Source organism: Sabethes cyaneus, chromosome 2, assembly GCF_943734655.1.
Source record: "Sabethes cyaneus chromosome 2, idSabCyanKW18_F2, whole genome shotgun sequence".
NCBI classification, from domain to species: Eukaryota; Metazoa; Arthropoda; class Insecta; order Diptera; family Culicidae; genus Sabethes; species Sabethes cyaneus.
Window position 1 is genome coordinate 145,593,626 of NC_071354.1, and position 16,298 is coordinate 145,609,923.

Consider the following 16,298-nt stretch of genomic DNA (forward strand, 5'->3'; position numbering starts at 1 on the left):
GTGCGTGCTTTGCACTCATGATTGGCGAGAACAAGCGCAGCCTTAACTGACCGCGCTGAAATGCAGAGGGGGAGGAGTCAAAGCGTTGATATCCGGTAATTATGTAAAAATGGAAAATATGCAACAGCAAACAAGCACTACAGAACGAAGCTGGGATCAAAAAATATGGCAGTCGAAAATGTATAAATGATCAGCACATAAATAACACGTTTTACATGCACAATTAAGCTCAATTAAGCATTCTACTGGGGTGACTTGATAAACAGCCAGGCGGATGCATAACTGTTGAATGGTACGATGAATGCTGTTTTTTTTTGTTGCCGTTTGGAAAACAAGCATTGGAGCAAAAGTGTTGAAATTCGTCGACCTGTTCTTAAATTTTATGCTAATATTTAGGTGCACACTCGTAGTGAACAAATTGTAAAATTTTTGTGATAATCAAATGTAAATCATAGTCTCATTATATCACGGTGTGTTAATTTCTTCACAACGAAGTGAAAATCTTTACCCATTGAATTATGCTAACAGTTAATTAGGCAGAAAACATAGAAACATCACCTCTGACTACATTTGGTATTGTTTCACATGGAAATTTTTTCACTAAATTTTATACAAATTATGCGATTTTAAATGTACATAGCCCGTTACTGTGATTATCAGGAATTTTATTTGTTACATTTGGATACAGTCATCAAATTGTGAAAAATTGAATGGCCATTCATGTTCTCCTAGATGCTGCTGTGAATGCTACACCGGTTAAAGTCACAGCCAAAGCGTGTACAATGCTCGTGATGATCACGCGATAATGATCTACTGTTGATCTCGCCTGTCACATCTTCATTGGGTATGTATTGCCATGCAGTATGCTGCAGTGCTCTCACTGCCTTCCCGGTTGAAACGGAAAAACAAGAAGACGGCCAACGGACTGTTGCGCTCCCGCAAGGACTCTGGTCGGACTGGTGGTGGTGACGAAGGAATGATAAATTTCGAGATATTTTCCAGATTATGTGCATAATTTGTCCGCTCATGTTACACGCGAGTGCTTCTTGTTTCAAACAGCGCCCAGCGCGCCCAGGGACCGCTTCCCGGTGACAGAGTACAAGGCTACGTGCCGAGTTGCGAAAGAATTAAATTTCTTCGATATTTTGCAGTGTCTCTGCGTCTTGCTACTTTCCCACTTATCGGGTCAACAACGGAGAAGAACCATTCACCAGCAGGTAACTGTGAGAACAAAAGTTGTGTTGAAACGTCTTCCAAGATAATGAATTTTATTGCTTTTCCATTTAGCTGCTGAGTGCTACCGGTTTGCAGTGCTTGATTGGGTTGCCCCCGTTGTACATGATGTGATCAATGGGATACTGGATTTACTGATCGATTTTTGCTTAGGATTATGTTAACAATATCAGTAATCGGAAGTTACATTTACGCTATTCCATGGCTAAAATGAAATATACTGATGTGTATTTATTAGAAGTACAAATTGATTTGGTTTCCTTTTTTGGAGGTCTAATCTAATTAAACGTGCGTTTTTAGAGAATAAATAAAAGTATAAATAAATAAATAAATAAATAAAAGTAGATTTTGAAGAAAGATGAAAATTTTCCTTTTAATTCTCTTTAGCAACAAGTGACCACTTTTCACGCAAAATTTTAGAATTTACGCGAACTTTGGAATTCACGAGCGTATGCACTATTCGTTTATTTTTACGCGTAATTTTAGAATTTACGAGGTTTTTTATGTGAATTTTGGAATTTACCCAGGTTTTACGCGAATTTCGGAATTTACATGCTTTTTACACGAATTTTGAAACGTACCTACGCGGTTTTAATTTACATTTACATTACTTCCCGTTAAAAGTGACCATAGACATGTAAAGGGCAAAACAGAGTGCTGCGGCAACGTGTCCGTCAGCGTTATTATAACAATTTTCTAATGGATTAACTGTCAAATTGGCGCTGTCGATAAGTCGGAGTCGAGGTCCGTTTGCTTTACGGAGACTGATAACTATGCCAAGCAGTAGGCCCTGTTTTATTCGAACAAAGTATATCTTCGAAGGCTGGCCCTTTTTTCACGGTCCGTCATTTCTGCCTTTCATAGTTACCACCTTTTTATCCGATCATTACTCTCTCTGTGCGCCCTCTGTGCGATTCGAATGAACTTGACAATCCACCCGAAATCCGAACACAGCACTGTGTACCATCCATCGTAGATTTAATCAGTTTGATGAGCTTCCTGAGGAAGCTGTTCTCGTCCATGATTTTCCATAGCTCTTTCAACTACCGACCTTAGTGAACTGGTTTTTCTAACGGGACGACGAAGCGATATCAGTAAATATCAACTTACAATAACGTATTCTTAGTGCTATCGCTAATCGCTATTATTTCTTACTGATAACTATCAGTAGTTAGTGATAGTTTGCCCATTCCTAATTATAATATTTTGGATACTGTAAAAGTAACCGTTTGTCGTTCTTGGATTTCAATTATGACTATAACAAAGGAACGTAAGCAATTATAAAGAAAGGGTATCATAGGTTCAGTAAAGTATACATATACGCAAATCATTAAGACTTTCTCCCAATGCTTTTCTGACATACAAAAGCGTCAAAACTTACCCAAGGTTCGAATTACCTTGCTGTTAACCTTTGCTGTTTAAGAAATATTGTGCGTTCGTTCCTAGCACGTAGCGATTAAACCTAGTTGCTGAATCAATTTTCAAAGAAATTAGTATACTTTTCATTTCTTCTCTCTTCTGCCAGATGATTACGCATTTGATGGGCAACGGACTGCACTACCACTGCAGCGGATTAAGCTGTATCAGACCCTCCCACTCCACGCATGCAAGAGGAAGTTGATGATATGTTACCAATTTAATCAGCGACTCCATAAAACGTTGCCTATCTACAATAACGGGACGCTTTACTATTATTCTTGGCTTATGGCCCGTACAGAGTAGAAAAGTCGCGTCGCAGGTCGTTTGCCCTCTGGCGGTACCCTTAGGATTGACATCGGAAAGCTTTAACAACCCGCGTTTTCTAGCAATTTCCTTGCTTGTTCGAAGATGCCGTAGGAAGCTTCCTAAAGCACATGCCCTTTGTACGTAACCACATCCGTGTTCTGATCGTTCTGACAAATTGCTTTATTTCCGTCGCGCTGATTAAAGGAAAGTACCATTTCTTGCCGCGTCGGTTTGGGCTTATTTCGTCGGTTTTTTTTTCTCTTCTATACACAATGACTTGTTTCTTCCATTGTGCTAGTATTCGGATAAGAAAATAAATTCATACTTAAAAATATATTTAAGGTGAAATTAGTCATCATAGATTCTGCAACATTCAAAAGCAGGTTTTTTATTTGAAAGAAAAATTTTGTTCATGAAAATATATTCGCTGTGTTCAGATTGGCAAGAAGAATGCAGTCAATACAGTTTCTATAAACAGAACCCAGCTTTTGGGCCCAGAAACTGCTTCCGAAGTTTAGCTCTCCGACGAAAAGTTAATGACTACTACTAATTTCACGTTCAAATCGCTATTTACTTGAAACGAATATCACGTTCTGACAATTGAAAATCACTTTCTCTTGTACTGTCAAATTGATGTCTGTGCTAGTAAAACTGGTCATTTTGTTAGCAAATGCACTAAAAATGGCAAAAATAATAAGTGGCCCTTTGACAATTTTATAATATTACGCAGTCGAAAATCAATAGGGTTCTTTATAGACGTCGATGCGTATCGCTTTTCTAATCGATTAGTGCAAAAATATTAAAAAATGAACAGTAGATGTCTGAATTAGTAGCGCTCAAAACCTAAGGCACATCTGGCGTTACGAGACATATTACGCGTTATATTTGATTTCCCTAGTTCTAAAATGTCATTGAGACTTTCTGCTCCTCAGGGAATTAGCGTCGTCTATCTTCATAGATACCATCAAACTACGCTTGATGTGTTGTTCTTGGAGACCCGCACTTTGTTAAAAGCATGCCACGCAAGCGCAAGATAGCAAATCTGACCAAAACAGCACGAAAAAATCATGTTACCCCAGGTGAGTTGGATGTTTTTCCAACACTCGTTCACGTAATGTTTTTGGTTTACGGTTCCAGTTGCAATAGAGATATCACTTCTCAACACCAGTTGTCGTGAAAAAGTTATTTCCCAGGACGTGATGTCTGCCTTGACGTAGATTGCGTTGTCTATCACAACGCTATTGAATCAGCATCGTGACGTACATGTAACTCAAATGATTCTACCTGTAAATAAGTCGAATTTAGTTAAAACTTGGTTGAAACTACTCAAAATGCCCTTAAAGGGTACAAACTCAAATTTTAAGTAAAAAATTTAACCAATTTTGGCTACTTGGTACCGATAATTGAATTATTCTCTGTGTCAACTAATGCACTTTTAAGTTTCTACTTCTAATTTTTTAGTTGAAAAGCTACTCAAAATCTGAGTTTGTACACTTTAAGGGCATTTTGAGTAGTTTTAACCAAGTTTTAGCAGAATCCAACCAATATACGGGTAAATTCATTTAAGAGTGTACATGAGGGTGCATGCAAGGATCTCCCCACCCCCATTGATGTACTGCTCGAAAATTTCGGCACAATATGCTCTATATGAAACTTTGTGTAGGTACCATGCTCTGTCAGACATGTTGAAAAAGGAAATGGATTTGAGTGGATGAGAAGCGGAAGATTCGCATCTAGTTTTCTAATCTGACCAACAAAAAGTGAAGACATAAAAGTTAAATGCTAAAAGTTAAAAGCTAACATGTTCAAAAATTATAAATAAAATGACCTGGCAAAGAGGCAAAAGGTTTCCCATAGAAAACATGGAACAAAAAGGGTATTTTGATTGGCTCATTTTAAATATTGAAATATTGAACTGACAGCTCTATGAAGTTGGTCATTCAAATAAAGTACGAAGCTCTGTGCCTAGAGGCACGAACGGGGGGCTCACGTAGGACTATGAACGCAGGAACAATTCGGCAAAGCTTGACATTTTGTAACTGTTTGTCACGCAACTTTTTAATTTACTGTATTTTAATAAATGCTCCGGAACATTTCTACAAAAAGTCAAGTTTAAATTGTAAACAACTGTACTGCTTGTAGTATGGAAACATCATTATCGCTACAACAAATCAGCACTACTTTTTCCGAACAATCACAGAGCGTAGATTTTTAGTTAGATAATGCATAACACTTTTCAATTATTTAAAAACTTGTTAGGCATTACATGTTATCTATTGTATGGTAATGGATTTTTAGAAAAAAATCTAATCGATTGATACCAATATCTCTAGAATCCATTGAGGGATTGTTGTTTATTTATAAAAATTCATTCGACACAATATTGTCTTGATGAACACAAATACAGACTAACTAAGAGTTACATATTGTTACACTTTTACATAAAACTACACTTAAACAGCACACAGCTATCGTCTCTGCAAGAGTCGGGTTTTGAAGGTGTCTATGGTGATGTCAAAATCGAACAGCTCGTACGCGGTGTTGAACTGAGCTGCCATGTATCTTATTGGACTTAACTGACCGTAGTTAACTCTTCGAGCCCTAAGATGAAAGAAATTCCTAGTACGAAGAACCATTTCCGGAGCGTATAGATTCAGCTGTTCCAGGACAGTCAATATGCCCGATCAGTAGCTTAGCAACAAACACAACTTGAGCTGTCGTACGCCTCTTTTCGAGGGTTTCAAGTCCTAGCAATTTGCACCGTGTGTCATATGGAGGCAAGTCCAGCGGGTTGGTCCACGGTAGCATCCGAAGAGCATAACGGATGAACTTTTTTTGTACTGCTTCAATCCTCACAATCCAGCTATCTTGAAACGAGCACCAGACTATTGAGCAGGTCTCGAGTAATGATCGTACCAATGCGCAGTATAGCGAACGAAGACAAAGCGGATCGCGGAACTCGTTAGCTATTTTAAAGATGAAACAGAGTTGCCTGTTAACTTCCCAAGTAGCACACTTTTCGTCTATTTAGTTGAAGCAACCGGTTTATGACTGAAATTAGTCATAATTCGGTTACCACAACTACTTTGTAACAACCGTGCTAGAAGGGTTTTGAGATGATCTCTTCAAAGTGCAAACGAAAGGTGAGTGCACAGTCAAGATTCACACCCAGGTCACGAATATGATTGACTCGTTGCAGCGCATGGCCCAGAATAGAGTAATTAAAGGCAATCGGGTTCAGTTTGCGGTAAAACGAGATAGCACTGCATTTGGGTGCACTGATTGTTAACAAGTTATTCGTACACCACGCCTCAAACAGGTCAACCAGCTGCTGCAATCTCAAACAGTCAAGTGTGGTTTTTATTGGCAGGTATATCTTAACATAGTCCACGTAATGCAGACGACATCCAGCAAGCAGCAGTATAGAGAGCTCGTTGATGAATAGTGTGAAAAGCAAAGGGCTTAAGTTGCTTCCTTGTGGCACCCCCGATAGATTACAAAACAGTTGACTGAGTTATAAGCGTGCAAACTATTACCGCTTTTCGTTACATGTTCACTTTTCGTTTTTCTAAAGTGCACCCCAATATAGAAATCAAAGACGTAGTCCCATGTCAAAAACCAGAAGATACGGTTCCATGGATTGACGCTCGTAGGTTAGGATGCCGAGACGCTGCACAGGATTCCAATCATCATCATCATCAGCAGCATAGAGCCGGGGTGGCTCGTGCTGTTTCAAGCACTCGTCTCCATTCAACTCGGTCTTGGGCCACTCGTCGCCAATTTCCTAGTCGTCTCAGAAGTCGCAAATCGCTCTCGACCTGGTCGAGCCATCGTGCACGTTGGGCCCCCCTGTTCCTGGTGCCGGTGGGGTTGTTGAAGAGGACTATTTTCGTCGCACAGTCGTCCGGCATCCTTACGACGTGTCCGGCCCACCGTAGCCTGCTAACTTTCGCTAGATGTACGATGGGAGTCTCCCCAAGCAGTGCCTGTAGCTCGTGATTCATACGCCTCCGCCACTCTCCGCTTTCAGTTTGTACTCCGCCAAATATCGTCCGCAGCACTTTCCGCTCATACACGGTAAGGGCGCGTATGTCCTCCGTAAGCAGCGTCACGGCTTCAAGTCCATAAAGAACTACTGGTCTAATAATGGTTTTGTACATTGTTAGCTTCGTGCGGCGGCGTATGCTTCCTGATCGTAGCGTTTTACGAAGGGCAAAGTAGGCCCGATTTCCCGCTTGGATGCGCCGCTGGATCTCCTTACTAGTGTTGTTGTCCGCGGTCACCAGCGATCCCAAATACACGAACTCTTCTACCACTTCTAGTTCGTCGCCGTCAACGGTTACCGTCCGTGGGAGGCGTACATTTGTTTCCTTTGAGCCTCTTCCTTTCATGTATTTGGTCTTCGACGCATTTATTTTTAGCCCAATTCTCCTAGACTCCGCTTTCAGTCTGGCGTAGATTGCCTCCGCCGTCGCAAAGTTCCTGGCAATGATATCGAAGTCATCTGCAAAGCCTAGAAGTTGGCTACTCTTGGTAAAAATCGTGCCTCTCGTTTCGATGCCCGCTCGTCGGATCACCCCCTCAAGAGCGATGTTGAACAGCATGCAGGATAGACCGTCACCTTGTCTCAACCCTCGTCGCGTCTCGAAGGGACTCGAGAGTGTCCCCGAGATGCGTACGAAACACATCACTCGATCCAATGTAGCTCTGATCAGTCGCGTCAGTTTGTCCGGAAAACCGTATTCGTGCATTATCTGCCATAGCTTGTCTCGATCGACTGTATCGTATGCTGCTTTGAAATCAATAAAGATGTGATGCGTGGGCACGTTGTACTCCCGACATTTCTGCAAGATCTGTCGGAGAGTAAAAATTTGGTCCGTAGTTGCGCGAGCCCCCATGAAACCCGCCTGATAATTCCCTACGAAACCTTGTGCTATCGGTGACAGCCGGCGTAACAGGATCTGGGAGAGTACCTTGTAGGCGGCATTTACCAGCGTAATACCGCGATAGTTGCAGCAGTCTAGCCGATCACCCTTTTTGTAGATGGGACAAACCACTCCTTCCATCCATTTCTCCGGTAGCTTTTCCTCCTCCCAAATCCTCGAAATAACCCAGTGTAGAGCCTTTGCTAGCGTTTCTCCGCCATGTTTATAAAGCTCTGCCGGTAAGCGGTCCTTCCCAGCGGCTTTATTGGTCTTCAGCAACCTGATTTCTCGTTTGACTTCTTGGAGATCAGGTGCTAGGACATCACTATCTTCCATGGGCGCTCCTAGGTTAATTTCCGTTCCGCCTCCTTCTGCGACTTCGCCATTGAGGTGTTCATCGAAGAACTGCTTCCACCTGTCGACCACCTCGCGCTCGTTTGTAATTAGATAGATGATGATGATGGTCCCACCTCATACCCCTACAACGGTTTGAGCGGGACGATTTATCTAATTAAGATATTTATGATATAACAATGTAGCCAGGTGATAAAAACAAATAGCGAACTGGCTTCTAATACAGACATATCAAACTTTCAAGTGAATATCAAAATTTCAAAAAATGTCCAAGGCTAGTCCAAAACGTTTCCAACCCGAAAATTATCTGGACTTGATTAGGAATCGAACCTAATATTTTGAGCTACAGCTGGTCAGAATTGGTTCTAGATAACGATCTAGAACTACGAGGGAGATCCTGCAGTCTTTTGGTACTCGGTACCGCCGTGAGCGATGGTATACGAGTTCCAAAGTCCACAAGCGAACCCAAGCCTGTCCAGCTGCTGCTCCGAACCCTTTGTTCAGGACTTTAACCTGATCATTCAATTTCAAGATTATCTATGTCTGTTCTCGCGCGCGTGGCTCAAGCATGTGTAGTCTTCTCTATACTTTTTAAATTAATAATAATAACAATTTTAAATCCATCATCATCAGTGAACATGATAACTTAATATATCCAAAAAATATACAAAAATTAAAAAAATATACAATCTTCTTGAATCAATACAAAAAATAAATCAAATTACGTCTATAAAGTAGCTTTAATGTGTAAAATACATAGCCTTTTGAATTCTGCCATTGTTGCTGCACGTTTTATTTGTCGCGGCATCGAATTAAAAAAGTTAATTCCTTTGTACAACAGAGAGTTCTGTGATCTTCCAAACAAAAAATTTGGTGTTCTCGCATCTTCCGCGTTTCTAGTGTTGTACGTATGCAAATCACTTCCCCTTTCAATTCGATCACACAAATATCGAGGCAGCATTCCATTAAGAATTTTATAAAGAAACACCATTGTCAAAAAATAAACTCTTTGCTTCACAGAAAGCCATTGCAATGCGTCCAGCATAATATGTGAGGAAGTGTATCTATTACATCTTAAAATTAATCGCATAACTTTATTTTGTAAGCGCTGCAACTTCAATATTTGTGTTTCGTTTGCAAGGAACAAGATGGATGAACAAAAATCTATATGCGGTGAAATGATTGACTTATATAAAAGAATTTTACTACTAATTGTCAATTCATTTTTTAAGCGGCACAAAACACCGTACTTTTTCGCCATTTTCTTGATGACATTATCGATGTGAGACTTAAAATTTAACTTGTCATCAATGATTACTCCAAGATACTTTAGTTCATTTACGCGATCAATTGCCTCACCATCAATTACAACGTTTACGTCTGGTCTGGAGTTGGCTGAAATAATCATATATTTTGTCTTGGTAATGTTGAGTTTAAGCTGTTTGAACTTTAACCAATCCGAAAGATAATGTAAATCTTGGTTCAGAAGTGTTACAATTTCATTGGGATCCTTAGCCGCAATGAATAAAACAGTGTCGTCAGCAAATAAATTCATGTCGCAGAACCGTAAAACTCGTTTCATGTCATTTATATAAATTATGAACAAAAGCGGCCCTAATACACTCCCTTGCGGTACACCAAGTGTATTAGCTATGGACTCAGAATTAAAATTATCAAAGCGAGTCTTCTGAGTTCTATCACATAAATAGCTTTCAAACCATTTATATGCTAGCCCTCCAATACCAAATCGCTTCAAGGTTTGTAACAATAAGGGCCTGGAGATTGTCTCAAACGCGCGTTTTAGATCCAAAAATACAGCAAGAATAGTTTCTTTAGCTTCGATTTTTTCTTTCCATTTTGCTAGTACCAGATTTAATGCAGTTTCGCAAGAGTGTCCCTCTCGATACCCTGATTGCTCTGGAATTAACAAATGATGACTGTTTAAATAATTCATTAGCTGGCCTTTGACAACAAGTTCTAGGATTTTCTCTAATGTGTGCAATATGTTAATAGGACGGTACTCTTCGGCTTTATCCGTTCCATTAACTTTGGGAATAGGAATCACAAGCGATTCTTTCCAAACTTTAGGCACGTGCCCAGTTTGCAACGATTCATTAACAAGATCCAGCAAGTCGCGTCCGATGACATGAAAGCAATCTTGTATTACTTTTGCGTTGACATTGTCGATACCAGCCGATTTCTCTAAAGAAAAACAAATATCCTTCAACTCTGCAAAAGTAATAGGGCGAAATCCATCAAATCTGATATTAGAAATCGGCTGTATTATTTCGTGAGGTTCACTGACCAAATCAATACTTTGATTGATCAGCTGAACACTATCAACGAAATAACTGTTAAATTTATTCGCTATTACTCGACTCGATTGTTCTTCAGTGCCATTGAAAGTTATGGAGCGCGGGGAGTTATCTTGACATTTTATTAACTGTTTTAAAATTTTCCATAACTCTTTGCTGTTGTTTTGATGGTGATTAATCTTCCGTTGTATATAATCACATCGAGCCTTTTTCAAGGCTCGTGAATATACGTTACGCGCGACTGTGTATCTACTCCAATCATCACTACTATTACTTCTACGAAACTTCTTGTACTTTTTATCTCTTTCCCGTTTCAAACGTGTCAGATCTAAAGAGTACCAGTTGTTCGTATTATGTAGTTCCACATATTTTTCAATAACAAGCTTATTGGTACACTCTTTCAGCGTGTTGGTAAGAACAGCTGCCTTGTGGTCCACATCACCAGTTATTGGAAGAAAATCCAAGCTTCTCGAAACAAGCTGAGACACTGCCTGCTTCGAATATCTATTCCAGCACTTTATCTTTACTTTATCATCACGGGTTTGGTCATTCTTGATCAAAATAAAAATTGTCTCATGATCTGAAATTTTGTAATCGGCCTCTGTAACAGAATGTACCATGTCAAAGTTCGAAAACACGTGATCAATTAACGTTCGACTGTGTCTGGAAATTCTTGTAAATTGGCAAACTGTTTGTCTAAAGTTGTAAAAATCTGCTAACTGCTTTAATTGATTCGAATTTTGTCCACTAAGCCAATCAATATTAAAATCACCAGCAATAATATTTAGTTTATTTAAGTCTATAAAATTATCCCACCAGTTGTCTAAAATTTCTAAAAAGCGCTGGTCACTTGAGCTAGGGGAATGATATATTATTCCATAATTTCCAATCGTCATGCCTCTTTCAACTGAAATCCCTAGAAACCAATTATTCTCAACAGATTCGTTTGTACGAATGTTGAATTTAATTGATTCCCTGGCGTAAATAGCAACACCACCAGTATGCCTGGAATGCGAAAGGCAAAAAGCAACTTTATAACCCGGTATACTATATTGGTTAAAGGCATTAGCGTCCACTATATGAGTTTCAGCTAGTGCTACCAACATTGGACGTTTTATTTCTACAAGATGTCGCAAAGCAACATAATTTGTAGATAAACCAGCAATATTCAGATAGACTATTTCTAATTTCCCATCGCATTGCAATTCCTTTTGTTGCTATTTACTTGACAATATGTTGCTCTTTCTTTTTTCATACAGTCTCCGATAAACCGGACACTGTGAGCTAGATGCTGGATGTTTTACGTCCAAATTCATATTAAGTTCTTTATTTGATTTTATACAATTGACGCAATTAAATTCAGTTGAAGAGCAATCGGATGTTTTATGATTTCCACTACACTTAGAACATGTTTCAGTATTAACACACTCCGTGCTTTTGTGGCCAAATTCTCCACATTTAAAGCAACGCAAAACATTAACGGCCTCTTTAACAGGACACTTATCCCACCCGATGCCTACTTTACCAGCATTCATCAAACTTTTATAAGTGTCTTTGTCAACTTCAATTACTACATTATATTTGTTATATTTGAAGCGTGGATTTTCATATTGCGCAATTATTTTTACTTCATTAATGCCGATGTTCTCGTTTTGACTCTTAAGCAAGTCAACGAAAACATCGGGGGAATACTGATCACTCATTCCTACAATTTTAACCTTCGGTTTAGCAATTGTAGGAATAACAGCGTTAAATTGTTCACCCAGATTATTGCTTTGAATGTCATTTTTCACGACTTCAATGTCATCCCCTATTGCACACTCAGCAATAATCGAACCATTTTTCCCGTTTCTAAAGTTACTAATTTTGTGTTTTTTTTTGGATCTAATGTTCTTTTTAAAAAAGATCTAGTATCTTCATTAGATTGAGAAGACTCAACCGGTTTAATTACAATGACTGGTCGAGCCTTACGCTTCTCTTTTTGCTGGACTTTATTTACCGTATTCCCGGATGAACTCGCTAACACACTCGCGTAAGTTTTATTATTACTAGAAAAAACCTCGTCTTCAGATCTATAATTGTCAATAATCGGCTTATCACGAATAATTAAAATTTTCTTACTGGGATTTGAGTCCGATTCAGAGTGAACCGTTCGCTCATTTCGCGTTCTTTTCCTACTCATTGCGGCTACACTAATATCCCGACTCATGTTATCAATAATAGTTTTTTTGAAATCATCCAGCTTTTTGGCAACACTGGCTTCAATGTTTACCATACTCTCACGAAGAGATTCACTGATAGATTTCAAAATACTATCGATACCATTAGAAATTGCACTATTTATCTGGCTTTCAATTTCGCTTTGGCTGTGTGCAAGCGACTGAGAGACAGATGATAATTTACCTATCATCTCAGTCAGCTCACTACAGACAGCGTCATTTTTGCCACCGTTATCTTGGGCTGATAAACATGATGCACACTTAAAGACAACATTTTCATTATCATTTACGATTTTCGCAGCAATTTTTGTTAGGGGCGTACAAACTCTGCAAAATACAGATTTGCATTTACCTACGCAAACAACTGGATCGTCGCTGGCCCGAATTACATTGCCACATGCTGCACAATCCATCCCGACTTGCATACACACGCACGCCGGCTGGACTCGTCCAGCAGCAACGGCAGACACTCAAGGCAGTGAACAATGCAAAAAAACACAACAATGAAATTTCAAGCAGCCGCCGGCCGTAGCGTCTACTTTCATAGGCACTATGTACGGCGCTGGTTTAGAATTAAACCGTTGATAAACAGAATAAATCAAAAGTATGCAAAGAAACTTTTACTTATCTGTTAATATCACTAAAATTGCCGTCAGATCACTGCAACAGATCACTAATAGCACTTGTTTTCACACAATAAAGCTACTTTTAAACTAGACACAAATGATACACAAGCTACCATGTTCACCGTATCATCAAAAAAATTGATGATTCCCTCCCTCGTCCCTACACACGTCAGGTTTCGGTGTGTAGCCCTTCCGAGTTTGGTTCACCTTCTCATAAAACTTGCGCGTGTCATTAGCTCGGAATAGTTGCTCCAATTCTTCACGATCTCTGTCCTCCTTTTGGCGCTTTTTTCTCCTCAGGATCGTGGTCAACTTGTTCCTAGCTCGTCGGTACTTGGCCAGGTTCTCTCTAGTGGCAATACTTAGATAATTTTTCCAAGCATTTTTTTTCTCCTCCACCGCTTGTTGGCATTCCCCATCAAACCAATCATTTTGTGTACTCCGAGGCTCAATACCTAGTGCCGCGGTAGCGGCCTCTCCGATGGCTGAGCGTATTCTGCCCCAACCGTCTTCGAGGTTTGAAGCACCTAACTCCTCGGAAGAAGGCAGTGCCTCATTCAGTACTTGCGCGTAGTTCTCGGCAGCTTGTGGGTTATCTAGCTGCCTGATGTTCAGCCGAGGAGGGCGGCTTTGACGTGTCCGGTATATGGTGGACAGCTTTGAGCGCACATGTACTGCTACTAGGTAATGGTCAGAATCGATATCCGCACCCCGACGGGAGCGTACGTTCGTGATGTTAGAGAAGAACCGGCCCTCTATGAGAACGTGGTCAATTTGGTTCATTGTACGTTGGTCAGGTGATCTCCAGGTGGCTTTGTGGATATCCTTGCGCGGGAAAAAGGTACTTCGGATCACCAGGCCTCGGGAAGCTGCGAAGTTTATACATCGTTGGCCGTTATCGTTTGTGTCGGTGTGCAGGCTATGGGGTCCTACCACCGGTCTATACATTTCTTCCCTACCGACCTGGGCGTTCATATCCCCGATGACGATCTTGATGTCCCGTGACGAGCAGCTGTCGTACGTTGCCTCCAGCCTCGCGTAGAACGCTTCTTTCTCATCGTCGGGTCTACCTTCGTGCGGGCAGTGCACGTTAATGATGCTATAATTGAAGAAACGAGCCTTTATCCTCAATACACACATTCTCTCGTTGATCGCCTTCCAATCTATTACGCGATCCTGCATTCCGCCCAGCACTACAAAGCCCGTTCCCAGTTCGTTGGTAGCGCCACCGCTCTGGTAAAACTGGGCCTTTCCGCCACGTATCTTCCATACCTTCTCTCCTTTGCGACAGATTTCCTGCAGAGCTACGATACCGAGTTTGCGGGGTTCCAGCTGTTCAATCAGCACCCGCTCGCAACCTGCGAAATTTAGCGATCTGCAGTTCCAAGTCCCGAGTCTCCATTCGTCGTCCTTATTCCGTCGCCTAGGTCGATGCCGAATATTCCGCTCCGAATATGCTTGAATGTTGTTAGTTTGTGTTGTTTAGGTGTGTAGCCGTACTGGGGCAACACTACTGAGTCTCGTGATGGGGCTGCCATCTTATAGTGCCGAGACTCACTACCTCCTTCCCGGTTAGTATACGACCTTAGTTTCCACCGGGGTTGGTTACCCGATCTCCGCTAAGGTTGCTCGTATTCCGGCTGGTACCACGAGGAGGTCGGGATCGGAGTTGCTAGATAAGAGGCTAACGACCACTATGGGGTCTATATTCCGCATTATCCGGCCGTTTACCAAGCCAAGGATTCCAATCAATGCAAGTTAAAGGTTTTACTTCAACCCTCAACGCATATTTTCCATAAAAAGCACATTTAGGTTATAATTTTTCGTAAAAGCCCATCATCATACCTTTCATTTGCCATTAAAATTATTAAAATCGGTCAAGTGATTCAAAAGTTATGAATTTTTTAAAAAAAGGTGTCCTGGTTAGGATGATGATTCTTGGAGCCACCCTAAGTCAGAAGGGGGAACCCTAAGCACCAAATAAAAAAAACTCTGGTCTCAAATTTTCGACAAAGGAACAAGTATGCAAAGTTTGAACAAAATCGGAGCACTTTTTATCATGGAATTACTTAGTGGCTACAACACCTGTACCCGATTGATCAGATTGCGTTGATTTTTGGTTGATCAATTGAGGGTTAAATAGGCATAAGATAACGACGAATTTGCGACTACGAATTTAAAACTTCGGTAACAATATTATGTAAATGTTTTATGTACAGAAAACACTCTCGTCTGCGGCAGTTCCTTATTGATGCTTCGTGCTATTCCAGCATCCCTGTCTGCGCATGATACCATCGGACTTGCCCCGCAATTTCAGACCATAATGTAGGTTACATACCCATTGCATGTTAACGTTCTTCTGGCGCGTGATAAAATATGTCGATATTTATTATTTTCCCTCGTTGTATCTACATGGGATTCGGACCCCAAGCGCATCAGCTCAATGGGAAGGCAATTGCGCATGCGGTACTATACCCAAGGCCTAATGCTTTGCGGTCGTATCTTGTGTTCGGCCCAGTAATTAAAATTCCTATGACGTTGTTTCGCTACATGTGAAAATTCTTGTCAAAATCTTGTCAGTGCAATTTTATGCGAAATGTTTTATTAATAAGTTCCATGGAACAGAAAGAATTGCGTATTTGTCGGTACGTTGTTTACTTGTAATGTTCTATACCTTCGGTAGCTTGCTATAATATGTAACACGGGTTTTAATGAAAAAAAAAAGACCATTGAGACAATATTTGATTCAAGAAAAAAAACATTTTCATTGGACGACGTCGTTGATAAATCGATAGAAACATATTAAAAATACACATTCAAAAGAACTATTTTTATTGCTTTTATATGTTCCAGAAAGTTATTCAGTAAGTTAAAATAAACATTTTCTGTGAAGACTGATTT

General features: G+C 40.4%; 1 protein-coding gene across 1 annotated transcript in view; it reads left to right on the forward strand.

Annotated features, from left to right (window-relative positions):
• LOC128738689 (LIM/homeobox protein Awh-like) overlaps window positions 1–16,298 on the forward strand; it is a 40,079-nt gene that overhangs the window by 13,372 nt on the left and 10,409 nt on the right. The window lies entirely within an intron of this gene.